This window comes from Corvus cornix, chromosome 10 (genome assembly GCF_000738735.6).
Source record: "Corvus cornix cornix isolate S_Up_H32 chromosome 10, ASM73873v5, whole genome shotgun sequence".
Lineage (NCBI taxonomy): Eukaryota > Metazoa > Chordata > Aves > Passeriformes > Corvidae > Corvus > Corvus cornix.
Genome location: NC_046340.1, coordinates 19,350,989 through 19,377,567, shown reverse-complemented (window position 1 = coordinate 19,377,567; position 26,579 = coordinate 19,350,989). Strand labels below are relative to the sequence as shown.

Sequence of the window (26,579 nt, the reverse complement as noted above, 5' to 3'; positions counted from 1 at the left end):
AGTGAACTGGGGTGCCCAGCGAGAGCAGCAGCATCCCAGGCTACCCCTCACAGTTCACTTGCACATGGGGGGAACGGCTGGAGCTGTGTCAGGGAGGGTTAGGTAGGAAATCAGGAAAAGGTTCCTCCCCCAGAGGGTGGTGGGGCACTGAGCAGGCTCCCCAGGGAGTGGGCAGGGCCCCAAGGCCACCACAGCCCCAGAAGCATTTGGACAACCTGTGGGTCCCTTCCAACTTAGGATATTCCATGATTCTGTGAAGTTAAGCTTGTGGATCAGATGGTCCTGCTCACCCAGTTCAAGAGGGAAGATGGAAGGTGAGAGCAGGGAAGAAAACCGAGCATTTGGTGGGTGAGAAGGACGGGCTTAAAACTGGTGTATTTGGGGTGTAGGATAAACGTGGCTGAATCCGAGGGCAGGAGTCTGCAGGAACAGTGGCTACAGGAAGACCAGGAGGTGAGAACCCACACGTGGCCTGTTCTCATTTTTAGGATAAGGGAATAAAACTGTCATCTGGGGAACTGTTGATGTGGTTCTGGCACCTTTTGGCTGGGTAAGGAGCATCTTTTCCCTTCACAAGGCAGAGTGGTTTCCTCTTTATCCCGTCTGCCCCTGCTCTGGCTCCTTTCTCCTGGTGTGCAGGGCTGTTCTGGCCTGTCCCACTGCTGATACTGGGCTATGTCTGGCTCTGAGCACCTTGTTCTCAGCAGGGTGACCTCCTTTTCTGTACTCTTTGCCCTCGAGAGCTCTGTCACTGGTCGGGCCCACAAACCCAGCCCTGACACCCAACGGCGTAGCTTTGTCTCACTGCTGTGCACGTTCTGTGCATCTGCAGGATGCTGCAGTTGGCTCTGGTTTGGATCTCTGGGTGGGATGTGGCAGAGTGGGTATCATACATGGTGCCAGACCCTCAGTACCCTTAGGAAAGTCTTATTCCATCCCAGGCCAGAGAGATCATCCCTTGACCTCTGGCAGCTGCTCCTCATCTTGTCTTCTGAGCATCTTTAAAAGATATTTTGGGCTGCCCTGATTGATTTCCTGATGCGCTTTCTGCCCTTGCCCTTTCCCCTGGGCGTGCCACCTTGGTGCTTCAGTGTCACCCCTGGTCATAGGAGAGGAAAAGAACCGCCTGAGCCTTGGTTTGCTGTCCCTCTTCCAGCTCCTGGACACCTTCCACCTCCAGCTTCTCACTGTGGGAAAGGATTGTGGTGTCCTTCTGCTCTTGCTGGTTTCCTATGCAGGGAGGATGGAGAACATAAATAGCTCACAAATCAGCTCAGGGGCTCTCTCGCTGTCATTCCTGCATTCCACAGGCAGTCCCTCCTGTACCTGCAGGGTGAGGAGCCAAGAATCAGTTGCAGGACAGGACTGTAAATGAGGTTCCTTCAAAAACCAGTTCTATTGAGCTCAAGGCCAGAATGGGAAATCCACTGTGTTTCCATTAAATCCTGTCTGTATCAATCCAGGAGCTGGGCTTGGGCAAGAGGTGCTGGGATCCCAATAAGCCACTAATTAATTACCAACCCCACACTCTTTATTGGCAAGGCAGGGCCCTTCCGATGGTTAATTAGGGTGGGAGCCAAGGAGAGGCTCCGTCTCGGAGGCGATCCGTCAACATTCCCTCTGGCTTCCTTCCTCACAGACATGTCCTGGCACTGAGAGGGGAAGCCAAGGCTGAGCATATGGCTCACTGTGGAGCTCTGACCTTCCCGGAGCGGGGCAGAGCCGAGCGGCTGGAATTCTCTTCAAGTGCCACTCAAAGCTTACCTGATGCTGTGGAAATCCTCTGTGACATTCCTGGGAAAACAAACCCTTGGCCCAAGTGCCAGCAGTTGCTATTCCCTCATGTTCTTCTTTCCTGTGCACCATGGACAGCTGAGAGACTTGGGATGGCGCAGCAGGAAGGAATCACCACCTGTGACTTCCCTGTGGGCTCTGTGCTCAGAGGTGATTGAACAGCAGCACAGCTCCGTGGGTGCTCCCTGCATGGCTCTGGGAATCCCAGGGGCTGCAAGAACGTGGATTGGGATACCTGAGGCAAACACCACACACGTCTGTTGGGATCTCCCCTGTCATCAAACACCAACACAAACACATTTGGGGTGAGTCATGGTAGTTCAGAACTGTCCGGCTGTTCTGGGAGTGAAATCCATGGCTGGCTGGCCTGAGAGAGACCTTGGATAAGTGAAATGTAAATGCTCACTGTGGCTTGCCAAGATCTGAGTGGGAAAAACCTTCCTTGGAAGAGGATTTCCCATCTTGTCCCAAGGAGTCCCAGCTGCTGAGTGTGCTTTGTTGTCATGGCCTCGTGTCTGGGATTTGCGTTTCCCAAGACCTTGAAACCCATTCCCCTCCCCAACTCCTCGTGGAGCTTCATGCAGCCTGCCTCCAGAAATCCAGCTGTTTGCTCCTTCTCTGGAATCAGAGAATATTGCTACTTTCTTTCCTTGTGCTCTGCAGTGACCTAATTATTTAACTTTGCATTGCAGCCTCTTCCTACAGCGCTTGCCAAAGAGCTCATCAAAGCCTCGCAGCCCCAGCGCTGGGGGAGCTGGATTATTAACCTCTCTCTGCTCAAGGTTAGAGGAGATGTTTCCTCCTCTCATGGACAACTCTTCCAGACAAATCTTTGGCCTTTCCACTCAAGATCAGCTGCTGGGAGGGCATTGGAGTGATGCTTATTCTTAACATAAGGTCTCTCCAGGCTGCACTGGAATATCGCACACTTAGTTCTTGGCATAACTTGATCCGTTTGGTCTTGGGATGACTGGAGCAGTGCCTGATCTCCCTTGTTCCTTGATAAAAGGAGGCTCATAAATAGCCATATTCCTCCTGTGTCAGGGAGATTGGTGCCAAAGGCTAGTACAGGCAAAATCTCTCACCTCTGGCTGTGATTTCCCAAATCTGCCATGTCCAGGAGCTGTGGCAGTGCACGGAGCAGGGGGGGATGTGAGAGATGGTTCAAGCCCATGTCCTGCACTGGGATTTCATGAGTGTGTGCCTGTGCTGTGTGCAGGAACAGCTGCTTGGGGCTGACTCTGCCTGAGCGCTGCTCCACAGGAATGCAGCATCTGGGAAGGAGTGTCCAGCCAGCCCCAGGCACTGCCTCCCTTCTCTGGGGGGTCCTATGGGGGCAACATGGTGCAGAGCTGCCTGTGGGACCAGGACCAGCAGTGGGTCTAAACCCACTAAACCCCCTTGGCCACCCAGTAACCCCACTCCAGAAGATCATTTGGAGGAATGTCAAAGGACAAGGAACTAGGAAGAGAGCAGGACACATTGGGAGGGTGTTGGAAGTTGCTGTCAAAGTCAAGGGAGCTGGATCTGACTGGTGCTGGATCCAGCATATGAGTAGGGCAGGAGACAAGCGAGGTGGTTTAGAGCCACCCCATCCCTTCCTTACTCTGCCACTGCCACTTGCTCCCCCAGCACCACCATCCCAGGACCTGTGCCCTGCCCAGGGGCTCCTCACTGTGCAGTCCTTGGGCTGGACAGCAGCACCCAGCTCCCCCCATAGCACCCTGCACCTGTGGACTGCCCATATCCATTCTCCTGTGCCTGCTGGTGCCCAGCACGTGCCTCTGCTCCCCGGCAGCAGCTGCCAAATCCATTTGCTCAGCAGGTGTGTTCTTGCATTCACTGGGAGAATAGGCTTTTTGGAAGAGAGGGGGGAGAGAACAGAGGAAAAATTGGAGCGGGGGCAGGAGGAAATAAAAGGAAGTAGAAGAGAGAGGGGAAAAGCAGCAAATGATTGGAAGAATTAGAGATGGAGTGTGGAAAGGACTGCGTGTCCCCCGTTGCTTTGAGCACTCAGCAGATCCTGTGGTGTGTCTGCTTTATTACTGACAGAGTTCTCCCTTCTGTCGGCTTGTTTCCTAATTGCTGGTCTTGTAAACTGCTTGATTTATGGCTCCGTTCATCAGTTCTGGCCCTCGGGTATAACATGCTTTTCCTTCCAGGCTGGGAAGTGAATAACGAATTAACAGCCTGCCTTGGGTTCAATGAGAAGCTGAGCATTCAGGGATCTTTATTGGGCTGCACGTGCCAAATGGAACTGCTTAATTTTTACTTCTCATTCACGGAGGGTATTCAGCGAGTCCTTCCCCAGGGCCGCAGCGGCGTTGTGGCTGCGTGGTGCCTTTGAAGTGTCCCACAAGAGAAGCCACCAAGGAATGGCTTCGCTGTTGGTTTGCACAGAGAGCTCAATCTGCTTCCTCACAGCTTGCTCTGAAGCTGGCATTGTGTGCCATACACATTTGTCTCACACAAACTTCCCTTCAGAACAGCCCAGGGATGAAGATGAAGATGAAGTCAGAGAACAAATGGCCCCGCTGAGCTGGAGCTGTGCCTTGTGCCGTGCCAGCAGCCAGCACCCAGCCCCTGGCTGTCACCCCTGTGCTCACCCCTGAGAAGGGGTTTGTCCTAAACCCTGGAGTACACTATGGTCAGTGTAATTTAAGTCTTCGCCAAGTGACCCAAGTAGCTCTGCTCCCACAGCCCTCCATGGCAGTCCAGTGCCTCCCACACAGCTCTGATCCTCATGGCTCCATGGCCACACCACCATGCACCAGGTCTATGGAGCAACCAGGCCTTGGAATGATAAGCCCAGGGTGGGAGGTCCCTTGGGTTCAGGGCCTGCCTGTTCTTGCCCAGTTCACAGAACTGTGGTCAGGAAGTCACATCATGTCCCCCCAGCAGCTCTGCACCACCCCGACACGCTGTGGGGGACACGTCGTGAGAAGGAAATGCCTATAAAACAACACTTTTGTGGAGGAAGAAAACTCTTGTAAAGAACACAGGAACTGCTGTAGCACTGCAGGGCTCCTCAAGTGTGAGCTCAGGGCCTGCAGGTCTCCAGCAGATCAAGTTAAGGCTGACAGGTCCCCTCAGGACTTGGCAGCTCTGCCCTCCTGCCCTCAACAGCCTCTCAGGATGCTGCTGCTGCCTCTGAGCTGCTTCACAGCTGTGGCAGGTGACTCTGATGTGCCTGGGAGGGTGAGCTCAGGAAAATGGCTCTGTAGGATTCACCTCGGCATCATGAGGCTGCGAGTGAAGGACAGAGCCTGCAAAGTCAAGTGCAGCATTAATGTAAGGCTGCAACACCTCAGGGGCTGTAAAAATTCTGTTAGAGGGAGAGTTTAACACACCTGCTTAGTCCTGATCCAGCCCTCACTCGTCTGTGGGAGCTCAGCTGGATGGAGTGCTCTCTCCAAGAATCCTACAGCAGGGAGAGCTGCTGGTGTCTGGTTTTGCTCTTGGGGCACACAGAATAATAAATAAACTGCAAGGTATGGCGTTTCTTTCCTCATGGCATTAGCAGCACACCTTGATTAGATGGTCATGGCCATCCTGTGTGCTCTGCTCTTGCTCTGCCTTCCCCTGATGGGCCTGCAGGTGCAGACACCTGGGCAGCTTCTGAGGAGAGGGGAATGGTGCCTTGGAGCACCATGAGCATCTGGTATCATCATCTTTGACTTCTCACAAGGCTCAAGAACCTGTCTAGCCCTGGGGAAAGCTGAGCCCCTGTGTACGTATGCCATATCCATCAGGATCCCTCTGTTTTTATTTAAAATCCATGGTTTCTCACCCAGCTGCCTCCTTCCAACAATCCCAGCAGGCTGTAACAGGACAGCGGATCTTGGAGTGCAGAGCAGGAGAAGACACTGCAATGTTCTTTGTGGGACATGAGCACCCCCCTCCCACGGCTGTAGTCATGTGTTTCCTCGTGCCATGGGGTCAGGATCCAGGAGCACGAGGACAGAAGATCAAAAGAGCTCTTGCTTGCATTTCACACATGCTATCACCGAGAGTATTAACTACTAACTGCTAAACTAGTCTGAATAGATACCCAAAGTCCAGGTGTTATCACTTCCTGATGAAAAAACTTGAACTGCGTTTGGTTCAGCGTGTGGGTGTGCTCACACCCTGCAGAACCCGTGCCACTCTTCCTAAATTGCACAGCAGGCAGGAGGGCTCAGGAACAGGACAGGCCGATCAGCCTGCCGAGGTTGAAGGAGCAATAGCCCAGGATCCGTGCGGAGGGTGGGCAGAGGAGGTGCCTGCACCCTTCCCCTCCTTCCATGCACAGCTTGGAGTAGTTTCTAAGCTTGGGCCCAAGTCCCCTCCTCTCTGGGTGCTGCTGTGACAGCACAGCACAGGCAGCCTCTCCTCCAACCTGTTCCTCCCGCTCACGCTGCACACGAGGCTGGAAATGGGATCAGAGGGAGAGGCTTCTCTTTAAACTCGATATTCACATGGCGAGATCCTCCCTCCTCACCTCTGACCTGTTCCTGCCTGGCTGCCAGTGTGGATCTGAGCAGCGCAGTGTTTAATCACCTTCTGGACGATTGAGCAGGAGCCGTTCCCAAGCTGTCCCTCCCCTGCCCGTGAGCAGGAATTACCTCGGGCTGGCTGTGCCAGTGCGTGCAGTAACGACTCCATCAGCGAGAGCAGTTCCCGTTGCCTGGATGCAGGTTAAAAAAAGCCTGCTGGTAGGAAGGGGATATCTTACAGCTGAAGGTGTGATAGATGAGCGTCTGTTCCATCCCCAGAACGTGATGTTTTGAAGTTCCTGTATTTCAGCAAAAGGTTACGGCCCCTCTGCTGCCAGGGCTGCTCCTGCAGCTCAGGGAAGTGGCTCTGTTCGTGTGTGTGTTCTGTGCAGGGCAGGGTCACACAGGGCTGTGTGACGGCCCTGCTGACAGCGCTCTTCTTGCGCTGAGTCCGGCGCTGTCGGGATCTGACCTCCGGCTCTGCAGTGCCTGCCCTGGGTCACCGCAGCGGCCCCGGGACGCTCCCCCCCAGCAGGCACTGGTGGCCATCCAGCCCACTGGAGCTGCGGGAAAGGATGCAGTTGGGGGGGGTTGGGGGTGAGCCCTGGATTTGAAGCTCAGGAACAATGTTGGTTCTCAGGTCAGGAGCACAACCAGGACTGTGCCCTTGGCAGAAGAAACTTCTGAACCAGCTGGGCAAGGAGGCTCTTCCTGGCTGAGTGCTCTAAGAAATGTTTGGTGTTGGGGCTGTGAGGCTCATCTCACCAGGCCTGTGTCCTCCTAGCACAGAGGGCAGGCTGCACACAGCATTTTAATGGCTCTCACCCACCAAAGACCTTGGCCAGATGCTGTTCCCCAGTTCTGAGCTTCATGGTGACTGAATTCAGCCTTGAGAGCTCTTGGGGTGAGGGAATAGGGATTGTCACCGCCTTCCTTATCAAGCTGCAGTCTGTGGAGACTTTATGGGTCCAGAATCCCTGTGTCCCGTGGCTCCATTGTGGTGTCTGGCAGTACAAGGCTGCCCTAAAGAGCACAAAGCTAATCCCTCCAAAAATGGCCTTGGCTAAGGGATGTGTGACATGGGTCTGCATTGGGAGGGCTCCTGAGGAGCAAGCTGGGCTGTGGTCTTTTAAAACCTCAGGAAACTTTGGATGTGAAATGTGGCACACCAGCAGTGTGCTGGTAACTCCTCATGTACATTCCCAATCCATCCATCCCTCCCACGGAGGGACAAGGAGGCAGGAGGGGAGTGCTCATGCACGTGTAGGGTATGGAAAAAGACAGCTTGTGTTGGCTGAGCCAGATTAGGGAGCAGTGAGACGCCACCCCAGCTGGCAGATGGCACAAGGGTGGTCCCCGGGAGTGGGCAGTGACAGAGCTGGCAAAGCTGCAGCTGGGCTCTGATTTTCCTGCGCGTGTGCCCACAGTGTGCTCTTCCCTCGGCAGCACTTGGAGCCTCCATCCCTCCTCCCTACCCACAGGACTGCTTGTAAACTAGAGGGAGAATCTGGTGGCAGGCCCCACAAACGTTTGGGTGCTTTCCAGATCTCTCCCACTCTCTGTAGCAGCTCTCAACTTGCTTAGATTCAAGGACACAGATTAACTCTCAGTCTGCCTTTCTCTCCCCCACACCACCCATCAGCTCCAGCTCTGCACCCAGACAAGGATGGGCTTTATCAGGATACCTGCCAGGTGACAGGAGACTTCTCTGGTTGATCCGTTTTGAGTTCCCTTCCCTGCAGCCAGGCTGGGGATGCTGCACTGCTGAGTTTGCTCTGGGCATCGTCCCTCCAAGTCCTTGGATAGTGTCACACAATCATAAAATCAACCAGGTTGGAAAAGACCTTTAAAATAATCAATCCAACTTCTGTGCATAGAGAAAGGCTCACGGAGAGAGCTGCTCAGACTGGTAAGGTGTGGCTGACCCTCAGCTCAGACAGGCTGCTCCTTTTAGATCCAAGACTTGGTCCCGAAATCCAACCAAGCCAGCTCTGGTTCTGTGTCCTACTTGGAAGCAAAGGCAAAAGTTGTAGCCTGAGCTCCTGGGCTGGCCAGAGCTGTGCTGCCCCGGGGCTAGCTGGGGCCATATCCCCTGTCCTTGCTGAGGAGGCCGGGCTGCACGGGGCAGCGGCTGGGCCGTGATGGTCCCTGCTCTGGGGACCGCCCAGCAGCTCCCCAGCAAGGCAGAGCCCCTTTCCCACTGGCATCGCTGCTGCGGGGATGAAAAGTCCTGGCAAGGCAGGAGAAGGGAAAGGGAGGTGACTTTCCTCTCTGGTTGCTTTGTTTGTTGTTTAGGGGTCGGGTGGAAGAAAGACTTTGCCGGCTCCATTAAGGAAGCCACTGTTTAGTTGAGGACTTATTTGTTCTTTGGGAAGAGGATCGTGTTTGCCTTCGGGGGGAGCGGGACATTGTGCAATGTCAGTTCCTTTCAATCAGTTGTTTCTTTACCTTGGCTTGGTTTAGCCAGAGAAGAAGATTCTAAAAGGAGAATTTAAAAAAACCAAAAAAGTCAGGGGGAGGAAATAGAAACACCAAACAAAGCTCAGATGTGGGGCTGGGGCTTGGGATCTGTGCTTCCAGCTTGTCCCTGCTATGCACACGCTTAGCAAGAAAAGCTTTTACCACAGAGGCTGAGGGCGCTCCTCCTTGCTTTCCCACTGTTCCTGCCCTCTCCATCCACTTCAGGGATGAATGAGGGAAGCCTGTGTGTCTCTGTGGTGGGACTCACGGCCATATGGAGATGAGCTGAATGTACAATGGCCCGTTTCCCAGGAGAAGGGGCCTGGACCAGCAGCTGTTTGGCCCAGATGTCTGGGAGGGCTGTACCTATCCCCCTTTTATGAGAGCACCTGGTCATCTTCTTTCAGTCCTTCTGTCCTTGAGGCTGAGTGGGAAGATCTGGGGATCAGGGCAGGCTGCTGAGCAGAGGGATGTGTCACGTCACCAGCTTTGAGGGTGTTTAGGAACCTGTTTGTCCGACTTCAGTGAGAATGAGGCATTAAACGGGACAGAGGATCTTGCCCTCCCCTCCCTTCATGTCCACCCTCTTTTCTGTCCATTTTCCTCTCTCACGGCCTCATGGGGAGGGAGCAGGGGGAGGATTCCCCTCTGTCCTCCCTCCCGTGTCTGCAGGTTGCAGCTGCCCGAGGCCGGGGCAGTGTCGGGGCCCTCTGAGCCCTGGCTGTGCCTCGTCACCACTTCTCGCCCCTGAGCTGGAAGGTGGTGACAGCCGGGGAGCAGGGACACGCAGCTGGCCCTGGCAAGGTGCAGGTCAGGGCAGGGTTTGCTTTTGTGCAGGCCATAAGGAAAGGAGCCCTCGTGGCATAAAGAGAGTTAAAAACGCCTCCGTGAAAGCCCTGGGGCTGCCGGAGCTCTGCAGCCCCGTTTCCAGGCTGGTGCTTTGCTGGCAGCCGGCTGCCCCCGGAGCAGAGCTGGGTGCCTTCTGTCTCCTCCATTCTTCCGAGGGCACCTCCCCGCTGTGCGGGGCTGAGTGAGCTGGGGGTCACTCTCACTTCAAGCCGTGGTTTTCCCTTCCCTTTCCAGCTCCTTAAACAACAGAGGTGTTGAGGGAATTTATACCTCTGCCTGGTAACAAGACAGATCAGTGAGAAGCTGTCACGGTTTTGTGAGGGCTCCATAGATTTTTATTGCTTTTCAGTCCTTGGGTTCCCAACCTTCCTTTGGCTTGTAAATTGCCCACAAAATGCAGACACAGCTCCTATTCTGTGAGTCCCTTTGATGATTTTATTTATATCTCTGGCTTTGTCTTGTCTTTTATTACAGGGAGACTGCAATTAATTATTATCCCATCAGCTTCTATTTAGGCTGACAGTACAATGCAGTGCACAGTGTCCAACCTTGCCCTGCCCCTGTGTGCACGAGCGGGACACTATTCTGGGGAGGAACAAAGGCCTGGCAGCTTCAGAAAGGGACGTGCTGCTAAAGGGCAGCTGAGAGGCTTCAATAGCACCGGCAGGGTACAGCTGTGACAGAGCTAAAGTGACCAGACATCCCAATTTAGTTGTGATGCTCCTGATTTTATCTTCTCATCCGCAGCGTATTTTAGGCTTTTGCTCTTTGGGCGTCTTTGAGCAGAGGCAGGGCTCCTGTGTCTTTTTTCCCACGTCTCTGATTGACCAGATCTTTTCTTTTATTCATAAAATAGAAATTGCACCTGAAAGATGTGTAAAGCAGTCCCTACCTCAGTGGGGAGACAGGAGGTGCACACAGTGACAGAGATGAGCAGCAAGTTGGAGCGATCATAGATCCAGGGAACATTTGCCTGGGGAGCAGACAGAGGGAGCTGGGAGTGTTTGGGCAAGAGAGCACCTGGGGATGATGCTCTGGCAAAGAGGGAGGGATGGGTCAGTGCTGGGAGGGCAAGAATGGACTTAGCAACAAGGGATATTCAATGTAGGTGCTGGGAAAGTGGTAAGAATAGTAATGGTGTGAGCAGATCTCCTGGGCTGGAGAGGGACAGTCCCCAGGGCTGGAGCTTCTCAGGAGCACTTTGGATACATTTCTGGCTTGTTCCATGTGTATGTGTCAGACAGAAGTGATGCCAGGCACAGCCCTGAGATAACAATGACTGAAGACCTCCAGAACAACGTCTGTTAGACAGGGAAATGTCTGATGGTAATTTCAGGGCTCATTTCCTACCCAGTCTTTGGTTTTGTTCAGGGAATATCAGTTTTCTCCACTGGCCATCCTGTCACTAGAAAACCAGTGAAGCTGTTTTCACTCTTCATCTTCACATCTTGTGGGAAGGTTTGTTTGCCCTACAAGGATGGCACTGCGCTGATGCTGATGCTGGTGATGAGATAAAGGTGTTTTGACAAGATCCAGGTGAGTGGAAGCTGCTGTTAAAGCAAATGTTTGTTCACTCCCTTCCTGCTTTTTTCTCTGGTTGTTTGATATGTTCATTTACGCCTGATCTTGGCAGCCTTGGCAGTGCAGCTCTCACTCTGACCCCCCCAGACCAGCTCCTGACAAAGGAGCAGAGTGTCTGGGCCAGTGTCCTTGTGAAAATTCCCTGTAGTTCTTCACTGGGATTAGCTCAGTTGGTCAGAGCGTGGTGCTAATAATGCCAGGCTTGTGGGTTTGACCCCTGTATGGACCATTCACTTAAGAGTGGGACTTGATGATCCTTGTGGGTCCCTTCCAGCTCAGAATGTTCTGTGATTCTGAGTTCTACACCAGCTCCTCTCCTGAGCAGAGTCCACTCCGTGCTTCAGAGGAAGCTGGAAGATTGGGCTACCATGCCCTAAATCCCGAGGTGTTCCTTGCTCCTGCCCTCCCCACATAACGTGTGCTCACTGGCCCATGTGGCTGCCAGCCATCGCCTGCCGGGAGTTTCGCAGTCCCAGGGAATGTGGCTGTGGGGCTCCGTGGGGAAGGAAGGGCACGCCTGGGCAGGGAGGCCGGGCAGACTGAGCTGGCTCTGGCCCTGCCACGGCCGGGGTGGGAGAGATGGGAACGGCAGGGCTGGGATGCTGAGCTGGCTGTAGGAAACAGGCTCGGGTTTAGGGGTATCTTGGTTCACCCCGCTTAATTCCCTTCCTGAGAGAGCAGGTTGGGTGCAGTCTTGCTCAGGTGGGGGCAGGGGGGCCTGGATACCCATCTTGTGGGAGAATTGAGCTCAGCTCTGCATTCCTTCAGGTCTCCCCTGTGCTTGGAGGATGAAGGTAAAGGCAGGAGCAGCAGCTCCGTGGCTGATTCCATGTCTCCCACTTAAATACCTCGACTGGAAGTGAGCTCTTCCACCTCCATCCCAGCTGCATTTCTGCTGGATCTGTGATTGCTGGGATGAAATTGCAGCTGAATTCTGCCAGCTTTGAAGCCTGAACTAGGAGGGGTGGTCTTTACATCAGACATGTAATTACCTGTCTACAAAATTATGAACGTGTACGAGGGAAAAAAGAGGGAAAAGCAAGATCTCTGTCAAACGGCAGAAAGGCTGTCATTTTCCCTGTTAGTTTTTGGGTTGATTTCCTCCCTTCACAGCAGTGCTTAATCCAGCTGGGAACCTGCTCCAGAGATCATTGTGCCTGATAAGCTCCCTTGTCAGTGCTGACCCTGAGATCTGTAAGGACACAGGACTCGATGTTTGAAAAGCCTGGAAAAATTCTCCAAGCTGCAGCATCCTAGAAGCAGGAAAAATCTGTTTTCCTGTGTAAGAAGAACATCTTTTTATGGTGGCTGGCAATCAGGATGGCAGCACCACTTGGTAAATGCAAGTTACTGAAATACTTCATTTTGGGACTAATTACACAGCGCGTGGTTGCTCCAGCGGTCCCGTGTAATTAAGGAGAAGGTTTCTGCAGCACTGCCATGACGCTGATGGTGCTCATCGAGAAGAGACTCAGATTCCCTGGTAGGGCACAGATGATGTGCTGATTGAGGGGTTATGTGGAGTGCCATGTGTGTCCTGTGCTTGGGGACAGTGTCTCCTCCTTTCCTAGAGAGATCCTTGGATTTGACCAAGATCCCAGGCTATCAAAGCCTCCCACAATTTTAAACATGTGCTTAAAACCTTTTGAAGTCAATGGTGCTAAAGGACCAGCCTCAGTTCCACTGAATTGTGCTGGTTGGTCAGGGGTGAATCCTCACTGGTGCCTGTTCCTCCTCAAGGACACAACTCATCCCTTGATCCAGCACAGCAGCCTGGAAACGCCTCAGTGACTGTCACACTTAACTTTTTTTCTCTTCAAACTCTTAAGAGCTTGAAAAGGTTTTTCTTTTCCCCGAGAAACTAAATGAGAGTTTATGTAGGAGGGAAAAAATATCATCTCTGGCTATATTATTTTACTGTGCCAACCAGTGGGGAGGCTTGACAGAGGATTATACAGTGGAAAAGGCCCAGTTTTCCAATGCTTTAATGACTGGACCTTTGTTCTACCTCTCAACTGTGACCATTTAATAACTACTTGACTGACTTTGCCCTCAGCATGGTGTTGAATGTGGCTTCATTGACTTGGAGAGCAGGGTTGAAATTAAAATGTACTTTAATGATACAGGTGGTAACATGATTATCCAAGAGCTGCCTGTGGAGGGGGCCTTCGTGAGCATCCTTTCATATCAAAATGCTTCCCTAGACAAAATTTAATTTACGTAAATTACAAAACTTTTAATTTATGTGGTTAAGTTCCCAAGTCATGGAATCCCAAAATGGTTTGGGTTGGATGGGACCTTAAAGCTCATCCCATCCCACCCCCTGCCATGGGCAGGGACACCTTCCACTGTCCCAGGCTGCTCCAAGCCCCAGTGTCCAGCCTGGCCTTGGGCACTGCCAGGGATCCAGGGGCAGCCACCGCTGCTCTGGGCACCTGTGCCAGGGCCTGCCCACCCTCCCAGGGAACAATTCCTTCCCAATATCCCATCCAGCCCTGCCCTCTGGCAGTTTAAAACCACTTGCCCCTTGCCCTGTCACTACCTGCCCATATAAAAAGTCTCTCCCTCCTCTCCCATCTTTAAATGCCGTGGGAGGAATCTCAACTGAACATTCAGCCAACAGCAAAATGAAAGAAAAGTCTCTGCTTTGACTGAAAGAGTTGGAAGCAGATTTAGACATCTTTGCCCAGCAGACTCTGGGAGATATCCGGAGAGTTCAGGGTTTAACCAAGGCAGGCTCGAGGTGGGAGGGGAAGCCAGCTCCGGGAGGAAGGTGCTGTGCCTAAAGGTGGCACAAGAGGACAGGAGCAGAGCTGGAATTGCACCCCAGGCCCCAGGGAGTGCCTGTGAGCTGTGCCCGCAGCAATCCCTGCAGGCTGGGGCTGCTCCCGGGGCCTGGCAGCTGCATTCAGCTTCCTTTAGGGAAGAACATGATTGCCCGCCAGGTGGGGAAGGAGCCGTGAGAAGCAGATCGTCTGGCCACGCCACAGCTTTCTTACCTTTGGGGGGTGGGCTTTAGTAGTCCCATTAGGAGTAGAAGGCAGTGGTGGGTCTGTGGTTGGAAGCTCCGAGGTGGACCTGCTCCTCTCTCTCCTGCCCAAGGGGCTTCGTCAGGGTCTGTAGGAAATCAGATCAGATAAATCCCATTTTGAGTGTCTCGTGCCAGGCTTAATTCCTGGTGCTGTGGCTCTCTGTGAAAGGAGTCAAGTGTCCTTGACTGTGGCTGCCCTCTCTGCAGTGATAATTCTTTCATGTGTCCGCTTGTTCCTGTGCCTTCTGGCTCGCTTTTAGTCTGGCCCATTCCCAAAACAACCCCAAAATGCCTGTGCTCCATCCCAACAGAAATGAGGACAGGAGGCAGAGATTCCAAAGGAATGTTGTTCTTCTAAAAATGTTCATTTACAGTTAGTTTATAGCTCAATTTTTTTTTTTTTTTAGGATGAATAAATTTACTGTAATAGGAGTGAGTCAGCATGGATGTATTGCAGGTAAATCATGTCAGGCTAATATGATCACTTATGCTAATGAAATAACTATCAGGCTAGATAGTATAAATCTATCTGATTGTCCACAAGGCTTTAAGAAAATTTTGCCTGATGGATTATGGCCCAAACTCCCTAAATGAAGGTTAAAATAATCTATTATTGAAAAGGGCAAAATACTGGGAAGAAGGCTCAGAGCTCAGGGTGAGTGTCAGTGATGAGGGGGGCTGAGCAGCAGATCCTCTGCTGGGGCTCTTTAATATTTTTATTAAAGATTTACGGGACACGGCAGCGTGTAGGGTCATTAAATTTGGAGTTATACAGAGCTAAAGGGATCAGGCAAGACTTACTGGTCTTTCTTTGCAGAGAAATTACTTTCTGGCAGTAAAATCTTGCTAAATTCTGTAGGGAGGCTGGAAACATGACCCTGACTGGACCAGGATGCTCCGTGGCAGTTGCAGAGCTGGAGGTACAAACTGGGGTTTTTAGTGTGGAGATGGGGAGGTTTTACTGGGGGTGTGGGGGGAGACAAATCACCTGCAGGACACGGAGAGAGTTTTCCTTCATTTTTAAAATTTTTTGGGGCCTTAAGAACCTCTCACCATAAACATTTGCCCAGCAGTGTTTGATGGAAAGTAGCTGGGAGCAGCTTGCAGGGCGATGTGCTGACTGTGCTGCTCCAGCGGCGGTGGGACGTGCCCTCCTCTTCCAGCCTCTCCAGGAAAAATGCTCAGTCTTGGGAAGATGTTCCGTAAGCAGCAGCTGATTTGTTGCATGAGATTCTGAGCAGGGGAAGAGTGAAAATAACAGGAGAGTGGTTTTTCCTCTATTTTGGTCTCTGATTTAAATCAGCTCCTGAGGCAGAATTCATTTCTGGGAGAAGAGTGATGCTTTGGAACTGAGATTTCTGCAAAGCGGGAGAACACCAGTGTTTCAGAGCCAGTGGAAGCGTCTAAAGGTGGCCAGCTGCATTTCCAGCACACTCAGATGCCACACTCCTGATTCCTTCACCAATGAGACACTGAACTGCAAACCTTATCATTAGCAGAAGGGCAAAAATATTAACATGTGACCCAGAAAATAAATCTGTTCAATAAATCAAAGATAGAAGCAAAGATGAAATCTGAAATCCCCGTGGAGTGGGAATAACTCATTCCTGGTGCCAGTTCCACAGCAACCACCACAGGAGAATGTAATGACCCTGGTGTTTGGTGAAATTAGACTTGACACTGGCCAGGGCCCTGTTATTTTGGTTGGTGAGGATTTGCAATTGTTTGTCACCCATTAGAAATCCCAGTAACATGTTCTAAGGGCAGGCAAATTAAGATTCTCTCTCTCTGTGCACGATTACTCATCACACCACAGCTCCACGTTAATTGGAAAATAGCTGGTGGCTGAGCACATCTTACCCGGGCTGTCCTCAGAGCCCGGGAACGCCGGGCTGAGCTCACACACAATTTGTTGTACACACAACTGCTCACAGAAAACTCGCAGGAAATTAATGCTCCAATAGCTTATCAGATGCAAAGATAATTATTAATCCTTAATGATCCTGGTAATTTCTTTATGGGGATTCACCTCCGTTTCCTTCAGGGCCTCCACACGGTTCCCTTCCTGAACCTCAGCTCTGGATTTTCTTTTCTCCACAGCCTGACAGTGAGTTGGAGAAGTCTGAGGGTTTGCTGGTCCAAGCCAAGCTCCCAGGGCATGGACCTCTGAGGGCTGCACTCACAGATGAGAGGATAATCAGGGAATCACAGACTGGTGAGGTTTGGAGGGACCTTAAAGACCGTCCAGTCACCAGGTTGTTCCAACCTGGCCTGGAACACTTCCAGGGATGAGGCAGCCACAGCTGCTCTTGACAGCTGTGGGTAACCTGTGAGCTCCAATCATACCACCTTCCCTCTCCTGCTAGTGGGAATCTTGTTTAGCTGAACCAGAACAGAATGGAATGGGGGGGGATTTAGCTAACTGGGCTGTGTAAGCTGTCTGGGAAACACCATGAGGTCCTGCAGGGAGACAAGCAGGGGCAGAGAGGCTTCCTAGAGGTCCCACCTGCACTAGGAAGCAGGAAGGTGCAATAGCAACAGACCTGGGGAGTGAGATGTCCAGTGCTGGTCCACTCTGTGTTTCGGGAGGAATTACTTGGGGTAGCTCTGGTCTGGCCCCATGGCTTGGAGCATTCAATAGCAGCGTGGGCTCTGTTGGTCTTTAGGGCTCCTCCCACGACTGAAAGGACTCCAGTTCTGCAGCCTGGACCTGCCTGTAGCAATTGGGAAGGTCAGGAGGGTCCCCTCAAAGGGGCTGCCCTGCTCCAGATAAAGCAAACACCAACACGGGCACGGGAGGCGCAGGGAGCTGTCAGAGCAGCTGCTCCTTCCCGGAAACAGCAGATGAAAGTTAATCTGGACATGCACAGCCTGGTTTATTGTCTCAATAACACATTCCCTCTGAAATGCTGTTGTTCCAGGGAAGCAATAGCTCGCAGTCAGGAAGCTGCTTGTTTCATGATTAGAATCGCTGCAGCTCCCAAGGGAAAGGATGGCACTGTCTGGGCAGACCTGGCTCTGCCGAGAGCACTTGTGCCTGGTACTCCACCAAGGATCTGGTCTATGGTGGAAAAGTTGCTGCTGCTGAGGTGGGATTTAGGAGCCAAGAGATGCTGGGCTGCGTGGGACACAGCACTGAATGGGAGCAATGGGAAGTGGAGTTCACCCAGTGACTGACACGAGCTCCCAGCTGGCTTTGGCAGGAAACTGTTCAGGTAAGATCAGTTTATTCAATGGATTCACTTTTTTATCCAGGAAATACACTCCTTGTATCCCACTGCCCGAGTCCATGTATTCCCTGTGTATCCAAACAGCTGAATTTTTACTTGGGATAGTTGAGCTTGCACAAACCAAGGGAGGGATAGAGAAAGACCCTTGTGCCTCGATGTGACAATGGATCGCTTTTTATTTTTGCTCCGATGCCCGGCCTGGATTTGAAATAGAAAAGCAGCATCCTGTTTTGTGGAGTAACTTTCGGAGGGGGCCCTGAAGGAGGAATGTAAGACGGGGCTGGAGAGATCAGACAGGAACGAGGAGAACAAAAGCCGCCAGTGTTGGGGATGTGGGAGCTGGTGCTGGATGAAGCGGGACCTCCCGCTGTTCACGGCTCGCTGCTGCCGTGGCCAGGCTGGCATCCTGTGCAGGGGGAATGCAGGGAAGAGCTAATCTATGGAAACAGAAGGACAGACTTAGCTTGAGAAGATGAGCATGCTGAGCTGGTTTCTGCTCTGTTACACCCTGAAACCTCGCTGATATCCGTGCAGCTCCCCAGCTGGAACTCGGAGCAGACGGGGGTTCTTTATGCATTTTCTCCAGAGCCAGACTGGTGAGGATTTGGTGAGGACTGGAGAAACTGATACTGAGATTTTCAGCTCGGCAGGAGGGAGTCTCTGTTTGCTTAATTTGGGAAGAGACAGCCCTATAACTTACAGTATGTAAAGCTTAAGCAGAAGTATCCCCTTGTGTAGAGTTTGAGGCAGCCAGGAAAAGTCCTTCAGGCTGCCTGGGCCATTCCACAGGCTTCCTCCATTCCTCCACATGCAAAGAGATGCCTGCTCCAAACAGTTTGTGCGAGGACTAGACTCCAGTATAGTAATCCAGGGATTCCCACAGCCACATGTAGTGTAGTCAAACCCCTGTATAATTCCTCCCAGAGGTGAGGTAAAGAACCCCTTCTGGAAAACATGTGACCTCATCACTCCACCTGGTGCCCTGGGAAGCTCTTCCAGTGCTGGACATGGTCCATGGCTGTTTCTGTTAGGTTTTACTTCAAGGTTAAATTTGCAGCTGTCTCGGAAGAGGTATCATTGTTCCCAAAAGCCCTCCCCACCAACTGCCATCCCAGTCAGTGCCTGGAGCAGTGGCCAGCTCCTGTCTCAGTCACACCCTTGACAAGCTGACCCTTGGGCTCCTTCAGGAGAACGCTGGGCAGCTCCCGTTCCCCAGCCCCAGGGTCGCTGTTTGGCTTTGCAGAGCCGCTCCTGTATTTTCCCTTTCTCCATTAAGGAAGGAACAGAGCCTGAACACGGCCTTCCAGCAGGTTCCTGGAGATGTGTGCCAGGAGGAGCCCTTCCTGCTGGGATCATCCATTGTCCCTTCTAAGCACTGAGGGATCACAGTCCCCCTTTATGGCAGCTTTAGGGCTACGGCAAATCTCCAGTGTCCTCCAAGTCCTTTTCCAAACTATTCCTTCCCGAGGCAGCATCGTGTGAGTGTAACCTGTGTTTCTGGTTTCAGATTTCTTACCTTGCACCTGACTGTTTAAATCACGTTTCACTGGCGTGTGGCCAGCTCTCACTCGTGTCAGATCCCAGCGTATTGATAGTCTGATCCTGCTTCTTGTTCCCCTCCCACCAATCTCGTTGGCATCTGCAAACTTCCCCGTGACAAGGATTTATATAGAGTCATTTAGATAATTGATAAAAATATTAAATAAAATGGCAATGGGAGTTTCACTCTTCTTTTATCCCAGATAGTTTTAGCCAGTCTAATATTACTGCATGTTTATGGAGTCGTGGCTATTGGAACATCCAGTAAATATGCCTTTGAAGAACAGCCAGTTTCCAGGAATGCTTTCCACCTTAAATGTGCATTCCCAATCCATTATGCTGGCAATGGAGGGCTGGGAAAACAGAGATGTTAAATGCGTAGGTGTGTGTGTCACTGCTGGTGCAGGTGTTTGCACAGCTGTCACCTGTGGTGTTGAGGCAGCTCACCAGCCTGTGCATCAGGAATTGACTCCTTGGCCTTCCGAGGTCCAGCAGGAAGTTTTCCCACATGGATTGCAGCAGTTTCTGGGCTGAAGGCGCTGTTGTTTGGGAAGAACTCCTGTTCCCGGCCTTAGGAGTCAGAGCTAGGCCTGAGCTGCAGCTTACCACGGTCACACAACTCTGCTTTGTGCCACCGTGTGTCAGCCAGGCTGGATGCTGTCCCTGTGGTGCTGGACATTGTCCCTGTGGTGGTGGCCACCCCCTAAAATGGTGTTAATGCACAGTTTGAATGTTTCCTTTCAGCTGCCAGCCTGGATCCCAGCAGGGAACAGGGCTGCTCTGATTGCCGTGGACTGAGCTGGAGCTGCAGGTTTATCCAGAGCCAGGTGTGCATGGGGCAGTGCCAGCATTCCCAGGTTGGCAGAGTGGCAGGATGAGACCTTTGCCACCAACCCTCAGGTTTGTGGGTTCTTCGAGAGCTCTCATGGGGCAGCCCAGGAGCTCATTTAGATCCCTGGTTATGAGGTTATAAACCCAGGGAGTTGTTTATAAATACCCCTTCACCCTCCAAATCTGCAGCTGTCACCTGGCTTTGGGAGGTGTGGGCATGGTAGGATCTGGCTCCCCACTTCCAGAGGGCAGGGTTAGATGGGATATTAGGGAGAAAGTCTTCCTTGTGAAGGTGGGGAGGCCCTGGCACAGGGTGCCCAGAGCAGCTGTGGCTGCCCCTGGATCCCTGGCAATGCCCAAGGCCAGGCTGGACATTGGGGCTTGGAGCAGCCTGGGACAGTGGAAGGTGTCCTGCCCATGGCAGGGGGTGGGATGAGATGAGCTTCAAGGTCCCATCCAACCCAAACCAGTCTGGGGTCCTGTGATTTTCTATGATCTGCCCCTTTTGCAGCACTTCCCAAGAGCAGAGGTGTCACTGTTGGAGGGAGGGACAAAGGCAGCTCTTCTGCTGGCAGCTGTGCAGCAACTCTCCCTGCAGAAATACATCTCAGAATCTCAGAACTCCTCAGAACTGGCCAAATATCCCCAGGCTGGTACAGCAGAGCACGAAGGAAGTGCCTGATATTCAGACCTTGGTCTTTAGCTGTGCAGCAGCTGGAAGCACAGGCAGGGCTGTGCCTCGGGGAGAGAGGCCTGGGCAGCCTTTGGCACGGGAACAGAGCTCTCCCGTGCCGCGCTGGAGGCAGGGGAGCCGTCCTGTAAAGGAGGTGACTTGGCCCGTGCGGGGACGCCGGAGCTGCCCCGCCGTGCACAGCCCTGTTCCCACTGTGGGGTCGGCTCTGCGCTGACGGCGCTGGAGGAGGGCTGGGGCTGGGGAGCTTGGCAGGGCAAAGTAAACCAAAGGGAGTGCCTTGGACAGGAATGGAGGAATTCTGACTGTACACAGCGTCGTCCAAGTGCTCCAGCTCAGGGCTGTTGCTCATGGCACACAGGCAGGAGGGAACAGGAAGGGAAGGCAGCTGAAGGTAGGTCCTGCTACAGTCGGCTCAGTGTGGCCTGGGAAGGCCTTGGGCAGCCTATCCCCCACCCCGTCTGCTTTTCATTATTGTTTTTATAGCCAGAAATAAGAGCTTTATTGGCTTTATTCATCTCCTGTCAGATGCCCAATCAACATCTGGCAACACAGCAATTCCCAGAAAGTGCTGACCTAGTGAGAGCCAGTGGAGCAGGAGGTGTGCAGGAAGGTCTCCATCCCCCTTCCCATCCCTGGCTGCCCTTTTCATTATCTTCCCAGCCCAAGTGGGATGTGTACCCCACCTCACTGGATTTCAGAGCACCAGGCTCCTGGGAGATCCTGGGGTTGGAAGGCACCTGGCAAAACGCCTGGGCCATGGAGTTATGGGGAGGAGGAACTGAGCAGGAGACAGGGCATCCCAAAAACTGTTCCTGGGCTGGAGTTGGCCCATGCATAGGGAGGAGATTGGACGACTGGGTCAGAAAGGAGCTGGTCCATTCCTTTGAGCAGTGCTGGGCCAGTGTAAGGGATGCACACAGCAGGGCAGAGCAGCTCAGCTCTCCCTCCTCCCATTGTTTGGATTTGCACAGGACTCGGAACTCAGGCATGAAAATGCAGGGATCCTTCCCAAGGGTCTTTGATAGAGTTACCTGCACGTTAAAGGATTTTAAGATCCAGCAGAAGATTGAATAGAGAGAAACACATTTTTATTTACTTGGGTGCATATTGGACTCATAATAAAATGGGGTGTAACAAGCCAGAGGCAAGTTCTGTTCCACTCGGAGATTAGCCGGAGTGTGGCTGCTCCAGCAGGTCCAGCAGGTTCCCTGTCAGGTCCCTTGGCTCCCACACTGGATCCCCTGAGCCCCCTTTTCCCACATGGTCCCGCCCTGTCTTCTCCCTCAGGTGTGGGTGGCTTGGTTTGTGCTGGATTGTGGGACCTGCCTTTCCACATCTTGGCTTTTCTTTGCCCCCTCTCCTACATTCCAGCTCCAGCCAGTTGGTCAGGGCAGTTCCTCCCTCTTCTCTGCCAGAGTCTTCTCCCCGTATTTTGGTCCTTTTCTGCTGGGAAGTTCCCTCCTGTTCCTGTGGCACCGTTCCTGTCCCTCCGATCGGGCTCCTGTCCTGGATCAGCTGCTGCCCAGCTCCTTGATGTACTCTCCTGCCCCATAAATCCTCCATGGGCTCTGCAGCCCCTCTGGATGCCCTTCCCAAACCTCCACCCTGAGACAGCACCTAACCAAGGCCGTTTTGTGGCTTCAGGTGGTTTTGTCACCTCGTGCCTGCACTTTGGTGCCTGTGATGAGAACGGGTTCGCCTTTCCTCCTGCCCAGAAATGGAGCCAGGGCAGATGGTCTTTGGCTCCAGGAGGGAAAAGCTGTACCTCAACATGGATATTCCCCTCGGAGTAGCAAACCCTGCCGTGAAACAAGGACTCTGACCTGTGTAGCCTGAAGCAATGCTGGGTACCTGCAGCCCGCTCCCATCCTGCCCCTTTCTGGGACGTGCAGTGTCTCCAGGCCCCCAGAGCTGGATGTCTGTGCCCATCCTCTGCTCCAAACACGCAGCAGGAGACACAGATCACTCAGAGAAAGGTCCCGAGCTGCCTCATCAGCTGCCCACTCATGTGAGCAAATGCCACCAGTGGGAGCCGAGGCATCGCAATCCAGCCCAGAATGCTCCTTTAAAGACATTTCAGCAGCTCAATTAAGTTTCCACTTGTGTGTTTTCTTTTCCCCCCCTTTGCTTTCATGGTCATTTAAAACAAATAAAGTGAGCAGAACACGGCAGCGTGATAACCACCCTTTAATTCCCTTCCCACGGGTCTCCTGATTATTTGGTGATTCAGCGGCAGCGGGGGGAACGTTTACGGAAGGGAAGGCGGGAGCTTCCCACAGGGACGGCAGCTCAGAGCTCAGGGCCCCCGAGCACTGGGGAGGAAATACGTGCCTCGGGTTCTCCTTCTCAGCGCCACGGATGTGGGGACTGCAGTGCAGAGCCCGGGCCCTGGAGGAGCAGCGGCCCCGTTCTCACCCATTCTCAGTGCCCTCGTTGTTCTCGCATTGTGCTCTGGGGACGGGCACCAGTGCTCGGGATGTATTTCACGCTTCTGTGCAAACACAGTATGAGATGAAGAATTCATACCCTCGCACAAGACCAGAGTGGATTTTCTCATAATAAGGAAAGCAGCCAGATCGGAGCCTGCCAATTCCTGCCCCACGCTCCCGCCTTCCCTAGGAAGTTCAAACAAGCCTGTGCTTTTAAACTGGCGCAGAGAAGTATATTACATTTTTTTAAAAACCAACACAAATCCTTTTAGATCTTTCTTACATTATTCCCCCCACCTCTGTCTCAGTAGGTGACTTTTCCAGCCCTCCCCCACTCGGTCTTGCTGGGTCTGAGTGGGGGCGGAGGAGAATTCCCTGTGTTTTTTGTGTGAACAATTAATAGTGGGCCTGTGTCTCGCTGGAAGAGCGTGTAAAACACACGCCAAGAGGGGGAAAAGAACAACTGCCCAGCCTGCTAAACACTCCAGAGATTTTCTTGTCCTGGAGGAAAACATGATGTGGGGGTTTGCTTATTCATCAGCAGCAGTAAATAATGGGCCTCACCTTGAGCTCTCCTTCACCCACTTCTGCTTCTCCCCAGCCTCCAGGCTGGCAAGGAAAGGAAATACTTGCTGTCCTCTGGGTGACAAACTGGGGCTTTATAGCTGTTCACATTTTAGCTTTTGTTTCCTCCCTAAAAAGCTCTGTTTTCATCCTGTGGCTTTGTGTTTCCCAGCATCCGAAGCCCGGAGTGCCTCTGCCAGCCTGACACCGGCGGTGAGTCCGGACCCCAGTGCCTGCGCTGTCCCTGCCACCTCCCAGCTGGGCACTGTGCATGCAGGTGCTTCTCCTGGGCAGGATGCAGGGTGCACCTGAGTCATTCCCTGCATTTATGATCTGATCCCTCGGAACAGCTCCGTCAGCAGCTTCTCCTCCCCTCGTGCAGTTCATGGAGACGTTTCCATGCCTGGGCGCCCTGGAAGTCCCAACAAGCCACGAGTGGCCAGGACCTGCTGAAGCGTGTTGATCCAGACACTGGATCCCTGAAACCTGTGCTTTCCCCAGCACCTTCATAAAGTGTCCTGAGTTAAAGTGATTCAGGGAGCACATTTCCAGTCTGTCAGTGGGCTGCATCCATCACTCCCCTGAACATGCACCAGATTGTTAATGCTCCAGGCCAAATACCACGTCTTTTTTAATGCCTACCCGATGTAGTGCGTGCTGCTGGCTTTATATTTATAATAATTATTAAAGTAATGGCAGTAGTTGCATTCCTATAGGCTAGAAGTGGCCAGGAACAGACAAAAAAAATGATTCATTGTTCCAATTAATGCTCGAGCTCACACCGGTGATTAATTAGCCTGGCGATAGCGCTATGCAAAAGATCAGGGTGAGAATTAATAGGGAGACACGTGCTGACTTTTAAGATGGTTCCAGCACTCTTTAGTGCCCTTCCTTGGGCCTGTTTAATTAGAGGCAGCGGCACGGGCTCGCTCTGCACCAACACCCCCGACGGCAGGCACTGCAGAATATTTATATGACAGGGTGCCGTGGAAAACTTCAAAATTAAATTCCCATCCAGGCCTCTAAATATAATTCTGAAATGTCAGAGATGCTGGGAAGAGCGCTGGCACTGGATGAGGTTGCTGTCAGGGAGAGGCAATAGTGTGCCAGATTTATACCGGCCTGAATAGGCAGGTGACTTTTCAGCTTGGTGTTTAAGGAGCCTGAGGTGCTCTGATGGATGTATTTCACCTGGTGGGAGGCACAGGATCCAACGGGAACACGTGCTGGAGCCTTGTGTGCCCGGCTTGGATGGGGAAGACGGAGCAGGGGCAGCTCCCAGGAGCCTGTGAGTTCCCAGGAGGCACAACCCACTCTGGAGTACCAACCTTTGAAGGTGAGCCCTGCTGGGAAAGTTTCTCCTCCTGGTTTTATCCATCACTCCTTCTGCTGCCTCATTATCTCTCCCTTCTGCTCACTGGTGCCTCCCACCACCCCAGTTCATTTTTCCCAGTTGCAGCAGCTATTGAGTGGTTTATAGAGATGGGGTTGAGCCAGTCCCCCTGGCTGCTCCCAAATCGCTGACGAGGCCGATTCCTCTGTTCACACATCAATCTGAGAGCACCAGCAAAGTTCCATCTTGGCTGACTTAATTGTTAGGAGCTGCAACCTCAATGTCTTTGTAAATAAAATAGTTTAATCTCACGGGCCCTGCCTGGAGAGAGGGGAATAAATGCATCAATATGTAAATGGATCCACAAGAGGAGGATGAACTGGGACTTTGCAAAACTGATAAAGCATCTTAGGAGACGTGTTGTCACTGCACTTTGTGCATACTCTGATGAAGCAGACAGTGAGGCTGGAGCTCAGCCTGGGGTGGGAAGGGAGGGAGGGAGGGAGGGAGATGAAGAGGGAGGGAGGGAGGAAGGGAGGGAGGGAGGGAGAAGTGTGGGCACCAGCACACCGTGACTGCAATTCTTGTACGGATTGATTTGACTCAAATATATTCCGAGGCTGGTCTAATTGCTCCTTTAGTCTCAGGCTTTGATTTTCCTGTTGTTTTCACATCTCTGCCACTGAGTCTTTCCTGCATTTCAAGCAGCTTGGCTGGGGCAGTGTCCAGCCTGAGCTGCACCTCTGTGTGACTGAGAGTCAGTACCTGTCCTTGCCCAGCCCTTCCACAGAGACTGCAGCAAAGTGGGCACGTGTTAAGGGCAGCAAAGGTCAGGCTTTTGCTGGGTGGGTGTTTTACCTGTGTAACAGCATCGGGGGTTATTCTAGAAAGCAAAGCCTGAAGCTTTTGGGACAGCTTGTTCATGGCGAGCCTATGCGGGTGTAACCCTCACAGGAGATGGGAGGGACTTGGGGGAGAGCAGCTGCACGGAGCCCGGGCAGGAGCAGGTGCAGTGGCCGGTGTGCATCCTGCAGGATCTTCCCTTCCCTTCCCTTCCCTTCCCTTCCCTTCCCTTCCCTTCCCTTCCCTTCCCTTCCCTTCCCTTCCCTTCCCTTCCCTTCCCATTCCCGGGTGCCCACCCACGGCAGACGGCGCTCCCACGGCCCAGGTGGCAATGCCTCCCAGCAGCTCCCCTGCCCTGTGCCAGGCGAGAGCAAACCCGTCCCCGCCCCGGGCCCTTCTCCAGGGCTTTGCAGGCCGGCGGAGCAGCGGAGCGGAGAGCGCTCCCTCCCGCCGCGCTGCCTGCGGCGCTGCTCCCTCTCCGGGCGCAGCTCCAGCCCTTGTTTTGCAGCGCGCCACGCGGAATTTTATCACCTTCAACAATGAAATCTGTCACCTTCAAGCTGCCTTATTGTGATCTGGGGACTCGTGCCCGGCCGCTGTAACTGGGCTCTGTCACAGAGCACCGCGTCCCTCCCCAGCCCTTACGCCCACGACCGACTTGAGGGAACTTTAGGGACCACATTTGTGCTGTTTTGTCCCCGGGATCAGATCGCTAATTGATCTTCTTCCTTTCTTTCTCTCCCCCTGCCTCCTCCTGTCTCATGTGCGTCTCAATCCCCGTCTCCTGACGGCTGCTCCAGCCCCCCTCCAGCTCGGAGAATAAATCCCAGCAGTACAGCCAGCGTTCAGGAGGAGATCTGGGGTGTTAAGAAAGCATAAATACGCGTTTAAAAGGATGGCACCCTCGCGTTACAGCAGGTACAGAA

General features: G+C 52.8%; 1 long non-coding RNA gene across 2 annotated transcripts in view; it reads left to right on the top strand.

Annotated features, from left to right (window-relative positions):
- Positions 1 to 26,579, top strand: part of LOC120410536 — a 104,499-nt gene that overhangs the window by 52,286 nt on the left and 25,634 nt on the right. Inside the window, exons 7-11 of one of the 2 annotated variants that reach the window (XR_005602745.1) lie at positions 14,598 to 14,647; positions 15,050 to 15,110; positions 16,291 to 17,405; positions 23,650 to 24,813; positions 26,454 to 26,571. This is a non-coding gene — a long non-coding RNA (uncharacterized LOC120410536). The remainder of the gene's footprint in view (positions 1 to 14,597; positions 14,648 to 15,049; positions 15,111 to 16,290; positions 17,406 to 23,649; positions 24,814 to 26,453; positions 26,572 to 26,579) is intronic. The other variant, XR_005602746.1, reaches the window with a different exon arrangement.